We start from the raw sequence: 16,804 nt of genomic DNA, 5'->3' as shown, positions 1-16,804 counted from the left end.
CAGTTATTTTTGCCATTAGCAACTTAGAGTAAGTTGTATAACTTCAAGCTATAAAACCTAGTTCTGTGTGTACATAGCTAAAATTTAGCTTGTCAATATGAGAATGAAATTTTGCAGAAAAGCATCTTAATAACTTATGACAACAAAACGGGGTAAGTATCAACAGCATGCATCCTTTGCTGTGTCTCTTTACTTTAAATGGGCAGTACTACAGTTCAGTTAACAAAAACATACTCCAGGTAACCTATGGTGGCATGAAATAATTTTGCTTTATTGGCAGTATTTGAAATGAGAGTTCTACTGTATTTTGGAAATGCTAAGAGTTAGTCTAACTTTGCTCAACAAAATCAGTATACAGTTCCTTGAGAACAACAAATCCCAAACACTACATGAAATTTCCTCTAAAAGTCAGATTTAGGACATAGCTGAAGACATTCTTCCCAGTGAAGCTCAGGACTGAAAAGCTAGGCTTGCTGCTAGATCCTGGAAGGCTGGCCAGGAGGCTGGAGCTGGCAAGGAGGCTTTGGCTCACAATTCATCTGGCAAGGCATGTGTGTTGTTGGCCTGCAGTTAAGTCCAGGGTTCAGATCTGATTTTGTCAGGTTTTGAATTAAGGACAGTAGGGGTTGAAGACCTATGTCCATCCTGGAAATTACAAGGACTCTGCTGCTGACGCAAGCAGCAGCAAGGGAAGATTCACAGCAGATTATGGCAGTCACTGGGCTGTATTTAGCTAAAATGCGTGTTATGTTTAGGATTTAAGACAGCAGAGCTGTAAGAGCTCGCTCTGCTGCTGCTGCACTGTGTGAGGTTAAGAGAAGTAGTGTCAGAGCTAACAGTGGAAAGGGTGAGCGGGGCCAACTCAGCATTGCATCAGAGTCCCTTGGCAACGATTATAACTTGTTTCAATTAGGTTTAAGGTTATGGTTTGGTAGAGTACGGGCTGGAAGTTAGTTTTAATGATGGATCCTTTACAGTCTAGGCTAAGATCTGATGCTGGGAAAATTTTCTTTTTTTGCAAAACCTGAGAGTAGGTCTTTGTCTTTCAGTCAGTAGGGCTACCAAGTTGTCCAAATATGAAGACCATGGGAGTAAATTTATCACTAGTGCATCTTAGGAGGCAGAGAACCTGTTTATGAAGTTTTTGTAAAATCAAACAATAGATGAACTTGCACCTGCTTAATTTACTATTCAAGATGTATAGTGGAACTCAAAGATGTAAGCAGCTGAACAGTTTTATGATAGGCAATTACACAGCAATAATAATAGTATTGTCAACTAGTAAGTACTATGCCTACAAGTGTCTCAGGCAACGAAGTCTACTGAAATACTTAAAACCAGATGATTTCTTGATATTTAAAGAAGTACATACTTTCATTACATCAGCACGGTAATAAAGTCCTTTGCGTTTCAATTTGTTGCAAATTGGTAGCTCAGAAATTATTTCTACTATTAAAGAAAAAAAAAAGGAAATTTATGAAATTTTTTTTGCCATTTGAGTAACAAAGGCCTCAAAGGTGGAATACGATTTCCTCTTTAATGATCCACCACATATTTAATTTGAATATCCAGCTAAATGGCAAAAGTATTAATAGTGAATTTACTAAAGTGTACCAAAAGTCAGTGTGTTTCACAATGTAAAGTGAGAATTCCTGCATGGGATTAAAACTTTTTGAATAAAGCTATACAAAGTACCCCAGAGGGATTGCAAATTTAAAATATTATTTGTACTACAGTCAGTTAGTTTAGTGTGAAATAACTAAGTCTACAAAAAGTTAAAAAACATCAGCAGTTTCTCGTAAGTCATGACCTTGCATGTAACCTCTTAAAAAAAGTGCAAGGTGACAAAACTGATATGATAAATTTAATGATTAGCTGCAGCAGACAAGACAGGACTGGACTGATTCATCACTGCTCATTAGTCTTTAGTATCAGTTAAGACACAGTCCCACCTCATATTCAAAGTGTGCAGAAACAAACTCATTATGGTTATTTTTAAGCTAAAAATATTTGATCTGTGTGCTAAATATGCAACGCTTTCCCCAAGTTGCTAGGTCTCCTTGGCTTGCCCCAGAAAGAAAAAGAGGAAAAAACCAACCAACCAACCAAAAACCAGCCTCAAAACAACCAAAAAACCCCCAAACACAAACCCAACCCAAACCCCAGAAAAAATACACAGAACATCAGCCAGCTTTCATCACCTTGTAAAATCTCTGCTAGCTTCTCCCTACAGTATTTTCCATTTTCTCTTTTTCTGTACGGTATAGTGTAAAAGCCCATTATAAGACACTTTAAAAGTAAGAACAAATTTTCACTTTAACTTTTATTCATCTCTTCTATTTAATGCAGTTGGAAAGCAGTAAGTGGAATTTAATATAGTAAGCATGAGAAGACAGGAAACCATTTAACTCAGGAACTTACCTAACTGACCAACACACTTTTGTTCAGAAAATAATAATGTAGCACTCAGAAGAAGGGTTGCCATTAAAACAAAAGGTGGATGCATACGAAGAAATGTCTTAAATTTGTAAAAAAGGTGGTAAACCTTTTTGTTTGACTGCTACACACATGGAAGTTGGAAATTTTTTTTTTTAAACAAAAATCCATTGTATTTTTATTATTGATCATACAGACCTCTAGGTATACAAGAAAAGCAATGATGTTTTCTTAAGTTAGACTATTGCCTACTCCTTTTGAAAAGGAGCATTACTTTTAAGATTTTGAGCTTCCTTTCAGAGTATAACATTCAGATAGAATCTGTTTTCTTTAAAATAAAGAGTGGTGGGGTTTTTTTTGTCTGTTCCCCCGGCCTCCCCCCCCCCCCCCCCGATGCATCATGCATTTCAGTACTGGATAGATCTGTACAAAGTTGTCATAAAGTCAAAATAAATCTTTTGGCCTCATTCCCTTGGCAAAAGGAATGTGTAGAAGATCCAAAATGAGAACAAAGCTCTACAAACAGTAAATTTAAATTTAAGCATATCTTAATCAGTTTCTGTTCAAAACTGTAGCAGTTCTGAACAGAAACCACATAAGAAATAATTGGCTTTGCATCCTCCTCACCCAAGAGGAAACTTGGTATCTTTATGGTTTAATATTTTTGTGAACATGTAGCTTAGTTTACGTCCCTGTGGTTGTGTTACGCGTCAAATCTGAAAGGCAAGGCTTCTGCAAAACAACGGAAAGGGACCGAGTTAAAAGCCTCTGTGCGATCCTCATGTGTGGAGGGACAGTGAACTACCAGCAAAATGTTCTTTCTCTACTCTGAAGGATATCCTAAGGAGATGTTATAAGGGTTCAGGTGAAAACTTCCTTCACCTCCCCAGCACCAGGTGCATGCTGAAACTAGGACCAACTGAAAATTGTTCTTCCTCCTGTTAGGTTCATTCTTAGATTTCTCCATTCCTCAGCAAGGTCCTGAGGTTCTCATAAACCATTTTCACACAGCAACAGCACCCACTCAGCTCATTTCTAGACCTTTCCTAGCCTCAGAGGAATGAATGAATACCCTGACTTCTCCTTTCAGCAAGCAGCCACTCCTTCCCTGTTTGACAAAGAAAGTTTGTGTTCTCCAGTCCCTATAATGCCTTCCTTCCCAAGAAGTGAGCATATTCTTTCTATCAAATAAGCCATCTCAAGCTCTTTTGTACATGTTATCCAGATACATAAATGGTCCTTAACCTGATCAGTTCACCATAATCATTCTTTTCACTGAGAACATTTTTGAAAGCTTACAGACAGCAGAAGTGGTCTGATATTACAAGAGAAAAAAATCTTTTTTTTTTTTTTTTTTAATAAAGAACACTTATCGTGTTCTGATTTTTGGGATGTGTCTTTTGATTAGTTTTTTTCCCCTCAGTTCCCTTGTCCCTGAAGAATGTATGCCAGTAATAGTTCATTAACTTGCCAGCTTTGTGCAGAGTATGAACAGGACAGTCTAAGAGAATCCCTGAATATCAGATCCTCTCCCCCTAGGGATAGACTTTTACTCATACTCATTAAGAGGCTTCTTTCCCCAAATCTGGCACCCAAGCAGCCAGCCAGCGATCAAGCCATTTCAGTGCACTTGAGATGTTTCCACCCGATGCTTCAGGACTTCCCAACCTCGTTAACGGCACGACACTCCAAGAGGAGCCACGACATGCTAATGCTCCCACCCATGGGAGAATGGAACATCTACTATTTGCCACCATGAAATCAGGCTTAGGATCAGAAAAGATGTAGGAGAAAAGTAAAAACAGGTTTATTTCAATACCTTACAGAATACTTTATCAAGAATACACTAGTACATTTGGAGAAAAATACAAAGAGAAATTACAAGAATACAGAGTGTCCTTTGGATGCTCTGTTCGGACTGACTCTGCTCTGCCTAGATGGCAAAACTAAGACTTCGAACTAGCAGAAAATTGTTGCAGTGGTGAAAATTGCGACCCAGTTCTTGGAAGAGCTGCACCCCCAGGTACAGCCTTCCTGAGTAAGAACTACTGTTTGGAGTAGGAGTAAGGAAACCCCTGAATGTAAATATACTCTTGCATATTCTCTGTAACCTTTAATCATGGTAGTTATTTTAATAGAGATAACAAATTTCAACTTCTCAGCTACAAAAATGCAGTTTGCCTCAAAAGCAGCCTGTTGCTGGATAGCTCTAGAGAGATTTAATACTTCATTCATCAAGAAAGAAACACATTATTATACTGGCTTTTCTGTGTAAATTGAGTGTGACAGGTAATTTTTCAGGACTTGTGCACACAATCTCATTTCACTACACAATTTTTCTGTAATATATACATTTGAAGACTAGTTAGTATAATTAAGAATGTACTTTTCTATCAGCTCTTTGTAACAACTACACATGATCATGAATGAGAAAATGATAGAGGTAACGGTGTGCTTGTATTATGTGCATCTGAATCGCAGCTAGTCTTATTTCAAACATGACACTATAGCAAAGAAGAAAATTCCAGCTTCTGCTACAAGAGTTCACAGTTCCGTATAGGTCAAACCCCTGAGCCCCAAACCAAACTTGCCCCCAAGTTTGCTCTGCTCTTCTGTCTCACCTCTGCTTCCTTGAAACTATCAACTTAGAGCACTTCCAACTGCTACACCAAGGGGAAAAAGAAAGCTGGAAAAAATCATTCTACCAGGCACTTGTTAAGAAGAAAAGCAGAACTGCCTCAAGCAGCTGGCCTTTCTACTTCTCCCTTTCTGGCTTTAAGACCAGTCCAGACTCCAGGAGTGGTAAGGAGAAAGGATGGCCTGTCTCCCGAAGAAGCACTGCCTCCACAGAGCTAAGGATGCTCTTTCAAGCAGCTCAGGAAGACAGTGGAACAGGCACCACAGCTTTAGCTGAAACCCACCGATTCATGAAGACATTGCTACAGTTGGCAGTGCAGATAACAGCAGGTTAAGCTATCATCCCCTCTCTCCCCTTGGACCAGCGTGAGGTTTGTACAATGAGGCACAAAGCCTATGAAACACCTGACTAAATGTAAGAATATTACCAATAAAAGCAGTCTGACACAAGGGAACAACATATTAATGCCTCCGTCATCCAAGTTACCTTATATCACAGCTGAGTAAAATAGGGGGAAAAAAAGCATAAGAAAAACAGAAACTCTTTAAAGTCTTTTAGTTGAAGAGATTAATATGTAAAGATACAACCAAAGCAAAGTTTAAAATAACATGGTGTTTTTCAGTGAAGAAACCCCCCTTTATTTCTAATATATTTTTTTACATCTGTGTTGCTAAAAAAAAAAAGCAGTGCATTTATTAAAAAAGAAGTCCATTTTTTTAATCAGAGAGAGACTTAAGTCTGAAGCAAGCGAATGGTGCCAGTTCCAACTGCTTGAGAGATAAGTTCCACAGCACATGTGGATCACCAGAACAACGGTACACACTAGGGGACAATTTAGTCCTCCTCTATGTCTGAGAAACATGGTGATATTTTGAGTATGCACTGATCACTTTCATTAAACTGCGAAGGGGACTGTGAAATTGAAGTGTCTTACCTTTAGCCTTTTAGGGGTAACAGCTAATTCACTAAAGATACCAAACTCAACACATTTTTCTATTTTTACATAAGTGATCTGACAAATTTTCTTTTTCAGGATGCATCTAAAAGAAATGAGGCCAACTCTTACTCCACAAACAGGGCTTTGTGTAATCACAGTGCAGTTGTTACAAGACGGAGAAGTACGTCTTTGGAGTTCTTTTCCCAGCAATTCTTTTCAGACTGTCTATCAAATATTAACAATGAGAACAGTATTCAGCTACCTTGAAAATATTGCAGCATTCAGACTTTTTTTTTGTCTAAGAGGAATACATGTTTTCTGAGTTTAATATTACAATTAAATTAAGTCTACAACTGTGATTCAGCTATATGTAAAAACTGGTGCTTTTTAAGAAGTGAACATATAGAAGACAACTTTTATAAAACAAACAAGAAAGTCTCTCCATTGACTTGAACCAGCAGAAATTGATCTAAATTATTATTTGCCTCTAACAGGGATGTTGTGTTGAAGTGTATGAAAAGAATTTCCATATCAGCAACCTACAATTATAATTCACAGATATGTGGCTTCACATTAGAGGTTGTGGTGAAGTGTTTGTTTTTATTCTGTGAAATATGGACTTCTCCTACCAAACACAGTGTTGCACATTAATAAAAACTTGGAATAAAATAATCAAAAGGGTCATTCTTGTTGGTGCCAAAAAAATGAAATAAAACAGAAAAAATCTGAACAATTTTTCTTTGATAGACTACTCTTAAATTTCATATTTAAGAGCTGAAAGGACCATTAAATCATGTGATCATCCTATGGAGTTAAGAGGCCATTAGATTTTATCCAGGTATCTGTACATAAGTCTTAAAGACTTCGAGAATGGAAACGTTTTACTAGAAGATTAAGCTATATGTCCCAAGCAAAGACAAGTGTTTGGCTCTCCGCAGTGACAGATGCTGGCTAAGCCAAGATAAACGGTATCAGCAGGAAAACCATACCAGTAACTGCTGAAAGAAGCAAAAGTTTGCAGAAGTTATTGCCCACCCAAGACAGAGAAAAAACTCCTTCTCAGTTCCAAGGGTAAGGATTAGTATGAGCCTGGTAAATACCTCAGCCTTTTAAGTACATCAGCACAGGCACTTACATCACCTCAGCTTTCTTTCTAATAAATGGAATTAGCTCTACCTCGTAACTCTTCTATGGTTCTGTTCTAGTGATCCTTCTTTGGACAAACTCTAGAAACTTCCAAAGCTGGCCAAGAGTAAATACAAAAGAGTAGGGGAAGAATTAAAAGTATTAATTAAAAGAATTAAAAGTATTGGATGGAAACTACATAACAATCAGCTTAGCAGCAGTTCCTATTAAAAAAAAAATCATGGAATGAATAATCAAACCACTACAGGACTGAAGTAACATCATATTTGTGTTGAAAATAAATTGTGTCAGATCACAGAGTGTCTTTCTGTGAGAGGGTAGCAAGCTTTGTACATAAGGAAGAGACAACAGATGTCATACATCCACCTTTTATAAAGTTTCTGACAGTCTCGCATAACACTTGCATAAACAAGTTACAGCTACCTAGTCTAGAGGAAACAAGCACATAGATGGTGTAAACGGGTGGAAAACCTATTTAGAAGTAGCTATCATTAACTCACTATCATTACAGAAGGCTGTATCAACGTGACATCTGTAGGTGTCTGCCCTGGGTCTGATACTATTTGATGCATTAGTTATTGAACTGGGTGCTATGATAAAGAGGAAGCTTTTTAAACTGGCAGTTACACCAGTGTGTGAGGAACTGTATGTGTTTCGCACAAGAGGGCTATAATTCAACGTGATCTTGACAAACAGGAAAGAAATCTGAAAAAGACCACAATTCAGTAAAGACGTACACACAGCAGTAAGCATGCATACAGGCTGGGGAATGTTTAGCTGGCATCTCTGCTGAAAAGGACCTGAAACTACAGGGTTCACAACGTGTATGTGAGTCAACAGTATCAGTGGCCTTGGAAAAAGCATACATGACTATCATCCAAGAGATTGGTGAGGCAGTCATGTTACCTTTTTCAACACTGCTAAGCCCTTACCTGCAATACCGTGTTTGATTCAGGCACCTTTTAAAAGAGATTTGGACAAATTCCAGAATCTAACAAAGAGCAACAGGCATGGCTGAAGGTCTCTAAAACACCATCTATGAGGAAAGACTGAAGGCACTGAGATTGGTCAGGCTGGAGAGAAGACTGATGGGAAAAAATTGTTAACTCTTCAAATTCTGAAGAGCGTTTCCCTTGACTGATGCAAAGAGGAAGGCAATAATCTACCCCCTTGGCAGGAAACAGGAGTAACAGGCCTAAATGGCAGAATAAGGGGCATTATTAGTGATAGAGATGTGATTGTCCCGCTCTACTTGGTGCTTATCAGGCCACACCTGCAGTACTTACACAGTTCTGGTTGCCACAATTCAATGAAAGATGTGGACAGCCTGGAGAGGGTCCAAAGAAGGGCTACAAAGATGATCAAAGGGCAGGAGAACCTGCCCCATGAGGAAAGACTGAATGAGTTAGGTTTTTTTCTCCCTGGAGAAAAGAAGGTTCAGGGGGTCCTCATCTGGAAGATTTTTAAGAACAGTCTGCAATTATATGGGTATAGTTTACCTTGCCTTAAAAAGGACAAATGGACTGCAAGTCACTTCAGAGTCCTCTATTCTATGATTCTAAGGCAAGTATGTCAAATAGACTTTTCCTTCCACAGGTCACTGGATTAGTACCAGTTGCTGTAACTTCTAAAATTATTAAGCAGAATTAATTCAATGAGCTAGCCTGGGATAAGCAGGCTCTATCAGGTCATAGAAAAATTTAAGTTCAGGCAGTGCAAACAAAAGGTTAGAGGTATGAAACATCAAAATTACACAGTAATGCAAAGTACACTAAAAAGCATAGTGAGAAATGAAAGTAATTTAATATCCATTCACTAGTAACTGGACTTATATATGGTATACAGGAGTGAGGATTCAAGTGTTCTCCAGCTTTATGCAATAACACAGAGAAGAAGTGGGCTACATTGTGGAAATGGAAAAACAACCATTTAGACAAGAGAAGGTGATTCAATAAGAAGTATAAGAAAGCTTCAGAGAGTTGGAGTAATACAAAGTCTTTCATCCTGCAAGGATCTGCAGGCCTGAGTCAGAGAAATCATTACGAGACATGTAAAAGTAGAATAATTCAACCAAGAGGTATATTGCTGAAATGGAGAATGATGGACAATTACTGTATCTGACAGGTAGAACCTGAATACATATATGATCTTAGGAAAAGAATGCTAACAATATAATGACCATAGGCAAGAAACAGTTTGCAAAATCATAAAAACACCTAGCAAGAAATCTTGCCCATCAAAATACCAAAGAGATGAGAACAGTAAAAGTATCTAGCAAGCATTTCAGGAGTAAATGAATTAACACTGATATTGTTATTTTCCAATACACTGGTATTATGCAAAGTAGGTTTTCCATTTGACTGATTCACGTACACGTGTCTGATATCTTTGCCCCTGATGTGGTTAGGTTGCAATGTCCTTGTTTTACAAGGCTTTTTTTGCAGTGACAGGAAACCAGTGGCAAAGCACATGGGTATTAAGCTCTATGTCCTGAAGCAAAAGACTTAGCTCTATTCTCTTGCAGCAAGAAGAAAGAGTAACTGCCTTTAGAACTCCTAGCTTAACAGAAAGAGGATACAGAAAGACCATAAGAAGCAGCTGTATCAGGCAAGAAAATGGTACAAACACTGAAAAAGGAAACAATACCATGTTAAGTACAAATACTGACTGCGTTCCAAGAGTAGACAGAGAAAGCCTGAGAGAAAACCAGAGTGTAGAAGGAAAAGAGGGAGGATCAAGGACAATTCCTAGATTCTGGTCTCAGAAACAAAAGTTAAGAATGGATTTAATAATTGTATGCTGAAATCAGAAACTGGGAGAAGAAAAACTGTTTGCCAATAACTTCTTTCTAAGTAAAGTCATGCCTGTACTCAGGAGGTAACAGAATCAAGACAGGCATGTAAGTAGGTGCTAGAAAATGCAGAAATGATAAAACATACATAGAAACAATGGCTAAAATAGATACTCATTACGCACTGCAACAGGTAAAGATATATAAAAAAGAAATGGCAAGAGGTGATTCTTGAAGATCTCTAGAGATGAGGAGAGAAGGCTGTAGAGCTTAGCCAACATTGAACAGGTAGAAAAGTATCTTCAGTCAATTCCTGGTTTCTTGCTCAAGAGAAGAGGCAGAAATGGGAGAACAGAGACTTAGATCTTGTCTACTTTGAGCATCTGAATTGCAGGATTCTTTTTAAGCTACAAGCATCTTTACAAGTAATTTGTGTTCTTGCTTTGCACATTACTTAAGGAGGAGCGTTTTATGAAAAATGTGTTCTGTTCATTCTGCTCTAAATCATCAAACCATTTGCATGTTTAATCAGTAATTTTCTTCACTAAATTTCATTTTGAGTACATTTTACTCAGAAATGAATCTGAAATGTCAACTTACCCTGACTTCTAAAGCTTCTTTATAAACCTCCTGTGTAACTTTGACAGAATGGTGCATTTAAGTAAGACAAATTAAAGCTGAAGTTTTTATTTTTGCTGGACAGATACCAAATCTGACTATACTACAGTACCAGCATATCACCCTAACAAAGGCGGAATTACCCAGTAAGTCAGTGCCCATCACTGTAGAAGGAAACTGCACGTTACGTTGAATGCAGAACTTCAGTACAAAACGATGAGGCTTCTCCTATTATCTGGTCCCAGACTGCTTCACAACAAAGTGAAACCTAGTCAAAACTTACCCCCTCTTTCCTGGAGTTTGAATAAATTTTAAAAGTCACTGCAAGATATCTCACTTTTGAGTGCATTTTAGACACACTCAAGCTCAAGCTACTCTCTATAAAGAACAGCTCCTTCATATGCATTGGCCAATTGCAACAGTCAACTGGATCACCTAGAGTCCACCTGGAAAGGCAGATTCTTGTATTTCAGTGCAAGTCCAAAATTCCATTATCCCTTTGCTAACAACAAAAGTATGAAAAATGTTACTGGCTTTGATATAAAAATATAAAGTTCAGAAAACAGTGATGTTATTGATAAATATGGCTTGCAAAATTGCCACAAAGGCAAACAAATTCACGTTGTTTCCTTTACCTCTCAGATACCTACAGTGAAACCCTAGCAAGGCTCCACAACAGACTGATTAGAAACAAATAACAATGAGGTGCACAGCAGTGTATTTGCAATGGAACTGCTAAAGTATTTCCCAAGTTAAAAAAAGGCAATTCTTTTGCTGACAAGAAGAGTGATTCTCACTCAAGAAACGACTGGAAGCATGGAAAGGGATGAATCTTAATAAAATACCGAAGGAGAAAATATCCCAGTGAGATAAACAGTAATGATTAAAAAGGTAAGCTTGAAGGCTTTGAAATAGAGTTATGAGAACCTACCAAAGGAGTATGAACTAAAATCTCCAAACTGACCAGCTAAAAAAATAAAACCCTTTGGAAGAAAGGATATCAGATGAAACAAATCAACAATTACATTTTAAAGAATAAATTTATTTTCTTAAAAAAAAAAAAAAAGATTGTGGCAAGTAGTCCACAAATAAAAGACTATTAATCATAGGACACAATAAGGAAATTCAGGAGAGCCAAGCTCTCATCATTGTTCTTTGTTACAGCATACTGTATAGCTAATAAACAGCACAAAAGGAAAACAATGTAATTAAAATGTATGCGAAGATACACTAACCATACAAGGGGAACAATAGTATTTTGGAAAGTTAAAAAGCAACAACGCTACACTTAGTTTCAGGCAAATTCGAACTCCAATATCCAATGTTTCCAGAATGCTTCAGAAAAATCAGACTTAATGACATGTGCTGTAACACTGCCATCCTGTGGCAACGTACCTGCAGCATTCTGTGAACATCACAGTCTTGACGATAACCTGCTTTCAGAAAGACCAGAATGCATTCTTGCTCTGAAAACACGAAAACATCAGTAGGGATTTAGCTATACCTCAGGAGATGTTGCTGAAAAAACACTAACCCTACTGAAACCGTAATCAAAATTTTGCTTCAGAGGGTTCATGATCTCACTGTCTGGAAAGACAGTTTGAACATATTGCTTCTGAAACATAGTTTTCTGGCAGTTAAACAAAATTAGTTTATCTTCTCCTCACGTTATAAAAATATAAGACATTATTATAAATAAATAGTATGTTGAACATATTGATACATAATCTGAGATATGAGGGAGTGTTGATGTGAGCCTCCTATTAACATCAGCCCATGTAAAATGAAAAATAAAGATACTCATTAAAAATTTAGGAATCTTGTATTTCCTATTAATACTAGACCCTAGGTTTGTTCTACTTCATAGTTCTAGCCTTCCTCCAAGTCTCTGCATTAACATGACAACTAAGGCTTGAGTTTCTTAAAACATTTCAAAGTCTTACACAAGAAACACCTTCAAATAGAAAAAAGTAGATTCCTTTAGACGCTTTGCTGAATTTTAATATAAGAATTTTTTGCTCTTGGCCTACAAGTAAAAACTGTAGTAAACTGTGAAATAAGTCTTCTGCATTACGGAATTTTAGCTTTGGGAGAACTGTGACCCACAACAAGGCGATAAGCAGAAGAAAAAAATTCCACGGCAATAACTGTTTCTCTACTCAGAAAAACACTTCCATTTAAGACAGTAACTATGGCTCAACAAAGTCAATGAGGTTAAAGGACATTCTTAAACGCATGGAAAAGTTCTGTTCTGAGAAAGGACTGAGTACATTTCATGCTTATGTATCCCCCTGAACTAAAGGCGCTAACTTTAGGAATAGGGGGTGAGTCAAGGATTGAACTAACATTGAAATCTTTTAATCTCAAAGAGTTGAAGCTGTCTGAGAAAAGGCCACAGAGATGTTTGCCACCAAATAAGCATGTAGACATTTATACTGCCAGTATCTGCATACTTAGGGAACAACAGCTTTGCAAAAGAGTTAGACCTTATGACTTGCTTTCAAAGCACTATAAATTTGGCATGCAAGATACAATAATATCAGGATGCAGATCATCTTGCACAGTTGGTCTCTAAGTTTATTAAAGAAGTTGGTGACTGACTTTAAAGCCATTTTTGTGACATTTCTTTTTCTTATCAGTATCATTAAAATTCTTTTATGAGTTGCCCCACAAATTACTCAACCTTCAACTTAAGTCAAACAATCAGATCGTTTGCTCAGAATACCCAGTAACAGAAACTGAATTCTATATTTGACTATCAAGAGAAAATGACCCACTGATCCGTTAAACAATTAAGTTCTGCCAAAATATCACTGCATCTTTAGAGCCGAGTTGTCCAACCCCAAATGCTGCTTCTGTTTTGTACACTCAAGTGACACCTAGAGGTTGTCCCCTGCACGTGATAGATTTTACCCTTTTGGCTCTGACAAGAACCTTGATTCATTCTTCTTCATTCTGGAGTTCTTGCAAGCTTTTCAGAATGCATTGGATATCAGCAAACTTTCGACCTGTACACAACGACATGTCATCATTGTGCTTGTCCCTTTCTACTTCCCACACATCGCAAATGGAAGATAAGTAATGGGAAGCCTTCTGTATACAAGCCCCTGCAACTGAAAAATCAGGCGAACACAGTGAGCACAAGCTTTTCAATCCATTGAAAAACTCCACACATCCATATCACTGTTCTATCTTTTTCAAAAGCCTTGTCTTCCTCCTCCCAGCGGAACAGGAATTGCACACTTGTGTATGCTTTTTGGCAGGATGTGTTGTGTTTGGAATACACTTTCTTTTCTTTGGTCTGTTCCACGGGCCATCAAAGTACAGACAAAACTCATCCTATTACTTTTGGGGCTGTCAAAGTTCCCAGGATGCTGCTCCTGACTTCCATTCCCTTTGCAATAATGAGTGAAGTCTGAATCTTAAAAAAAAAATTTTACTGCCAGGAAATGGAACAAAGGATATTCATGACACTGATGTTGGAATAGATATTGCAACATTTTTAGCTGTAATGAAAATGTGATTGGTGACCTTAAAAACTGCATATCAGCAGATTGTGTTATGCACTATGCAAAGTTTGTGGAAAGAACTATAAGACATAGGACCTCATAAGAAGAAACATGGGGAAAAAAACTTCTTTAGATCAGCATGTCAAATTTTGGCTTACAATAGCTTTGTATCTGGACTATTCTTAACTTCAGAATAGTGATTTTTAACTATCCTGAGCTGAAGGTACCAAATTTAACACAGAATTCTAGTCTTGGTTTTATCACAGAATCTATTATTTATGGCTAAGAGCTGCAGTGTTTCCTTCTGCCTATTCCCCCAAAAAAGTCCAACTAAACAAGTCAGCTGAAGAGGTGATATGGAATTCTCCTCCGACATGGAAAATGGGCCTGACCAGCACTTGCTTATAGAACTCAGACTGCAAAAATACCATGGGTCTTTCATAGGTGTTAATGGCCACAGAACTCTTTAAGTCATCCTCATGAAACAAGTATTCCTGCAAATTTTACACAAGTTTGTACTAGGAATAGGAAAACTTGTGGATGACTATAGCCGGGTTTATTTAGAAGGCCTTGTAGCCCACTACTGCTGCTGACAGGTCAGATCTTAGACACTATCAAATCTGCTTTCTATGTCAATGATTCAAAATGACTGGTTTTGAATTAACCATAACTAAGCCTCCCTGCTGCCATATGCCACCCACTCCACCAGGCTCAGCCTTCATCCAAGCCCTGGGGGACTTGCATTATCTTACCTTTTAACAGATTTGAAGAGTAAGATCTTTGTTTAGCCTTGCTGTCAGAAAAGCTATCTGAGAATAGCCCCAATGCTTACCCTTCTAAGAATTACAACCCTACATACTCTGGGGTTTTACATGGTGGGCACCAAACCCCCCACCTTAGTCCCATGAGCCACAGAAGATTCTCATTTAACCCCAATCCTAATCCTCACAGGAAGCATAATTTCAAGACTGACAGCACACTTCAGAATCTACCATAGAAGATTAATCACTTTTCATTTCAACCTGCCTCACTTTCCACAAGCCTGCTTGATTGCCATATCCAGCAACATATTCTAAAGCTCCGGCTGTCCCAACTATTAGAATAATTTTAATCATAACCTAAAAGCTTCACTACAGTGAAGGGAACTCCATCTCCCATTTAATTAACTATGGGTTTGCCCCAGAAAGCCTTCTTCCTAAATTACTGGCATACAGGGTCCAGCAATACCATTAGATTTAGTCCCTTGCATCTCAACCATACACTAACTGCAACATCAATGAAAACAAGCAACTCACAGCTGCCAAAAATCCTGCCTCAAATTCCCCTTGATTCAGCTGTTATCTGCCCTAGTCTCTGAGGATACAGGACTACCTCTTCAGTCCTTACTCTTGAAGAGCCTAAGTCTAATTCTAGGCTCTTCCCTCATCTGTAAGCAAGTGATTCTATTGTATGGTAGATTTACTACCATATACCCTCAAACCCTGTCACTACAGCCCCCACCATGGGGTGGGGGGGGGGCAGTATAATAATTCTAATTTTTTTCTTCCTAATATGACAATGATTGTTAGAGGACTAAACATGCTGATCCACAAAAATGTCCCCTAGAGATGAACATATCAAAGAGCCAGGATGAAGACTCCACTGGTATCACACTGCAGCTTTTCTGCTGCACACTAAACAACTCACGGAGATAACATAAGGCTAGTCAAACAGAGATAACATATCACAATAACCATAAACCATTCTCTCAGGGAACTATTCTGTCATTTTCTCTACATTGAAAGTCAGGCCTAGAATTTGGATTAGAGTACAAAAAAGTCTATGGCATTTTTTTTTCCTGAATCCTGCTAGGCTACAGACATAGTGTGTGCTACAATCAGGAATGGTGTTCCTGTTAACAATTCAATCAAAATCCATTATAGTTGTCCCACCTATACTGAAAATCTGGATAAACCTTCAATCCTTTGCTGCAACTTGCAGGGACCAATGAATCCTGTTCAATGTTAAGGCCAACTTTGAAGTGAGATCAGGTCATCCGAGGTCATTATTTAATTCAGTTTTGGGTACTACTGAGGATGGAGATATGCAAGAATGGGGATATACTAAGGATAAAAAGCAGCAAAAGAAACGCTGAAGATCTGTCTTTATTCACTTAACTGTGTTATGCCAAGGCAATCCAGGACACCTGCCTTATAAAAAAACCAAATATCCCTACCTATCAGTTGAGTGAGCGTAAGCATTTTGGAAAGCAGAGGACAGGTAAGTACCAGAAAGAGATAATAACATCTGTTGCTAATAATACTTGAGAAACAAGGAAACTAGGTTTCAGCAAGTATATTTTTGTGGAAGCCAGTGTAACTCTTAACAGAATTTGAGGGACACTACACTTGGCAACTGTGAACGTCATCATGGTACCACAAGCATTAGCTCACCTCTAGGTTGCACAAATAGCATACGGTCAACTTAAGGCAAATTTTATCCACCTTCACTTCTGAAAAGATATGGCCACATTCATCCAAAGCCTGCATTAATTTCTTCAGCCTTCTAGTGTTTGAAGTAACTTTGACATCTACAATTTTTAATTTTTCACAGAGAAGCAATGAACAAATAGTTTTTCCATTACAGTAATCGTTATTATTGCTAGAGGAAAAACCACCACTGCTTAAATTAACTACTAAATCAGACAGGAAATAAAAGTTTCCAAGTATCTGCATAGCTTTAGGGCATCC

Source organism: Phalacrocorax aristotelis, chromosome 3 (assembly GCF_949628215.1).
Source record: "Phalacrocorax aristotelis chromosome 3, bGulAri2.1, whole genome shotgun sequence".
Classification (NCBI taxonomy): Eukaryota; Metazoa; Chordata; class Aves; order Suliformes; family Phalacrocoracidae; genus Phalacrocorax; species Phalacrocorax aristotelis.
The sequence above is the reverse complement of the archived record's forward strand: the minus strand, read 5'-3'. Positions refer to the sequence as shown.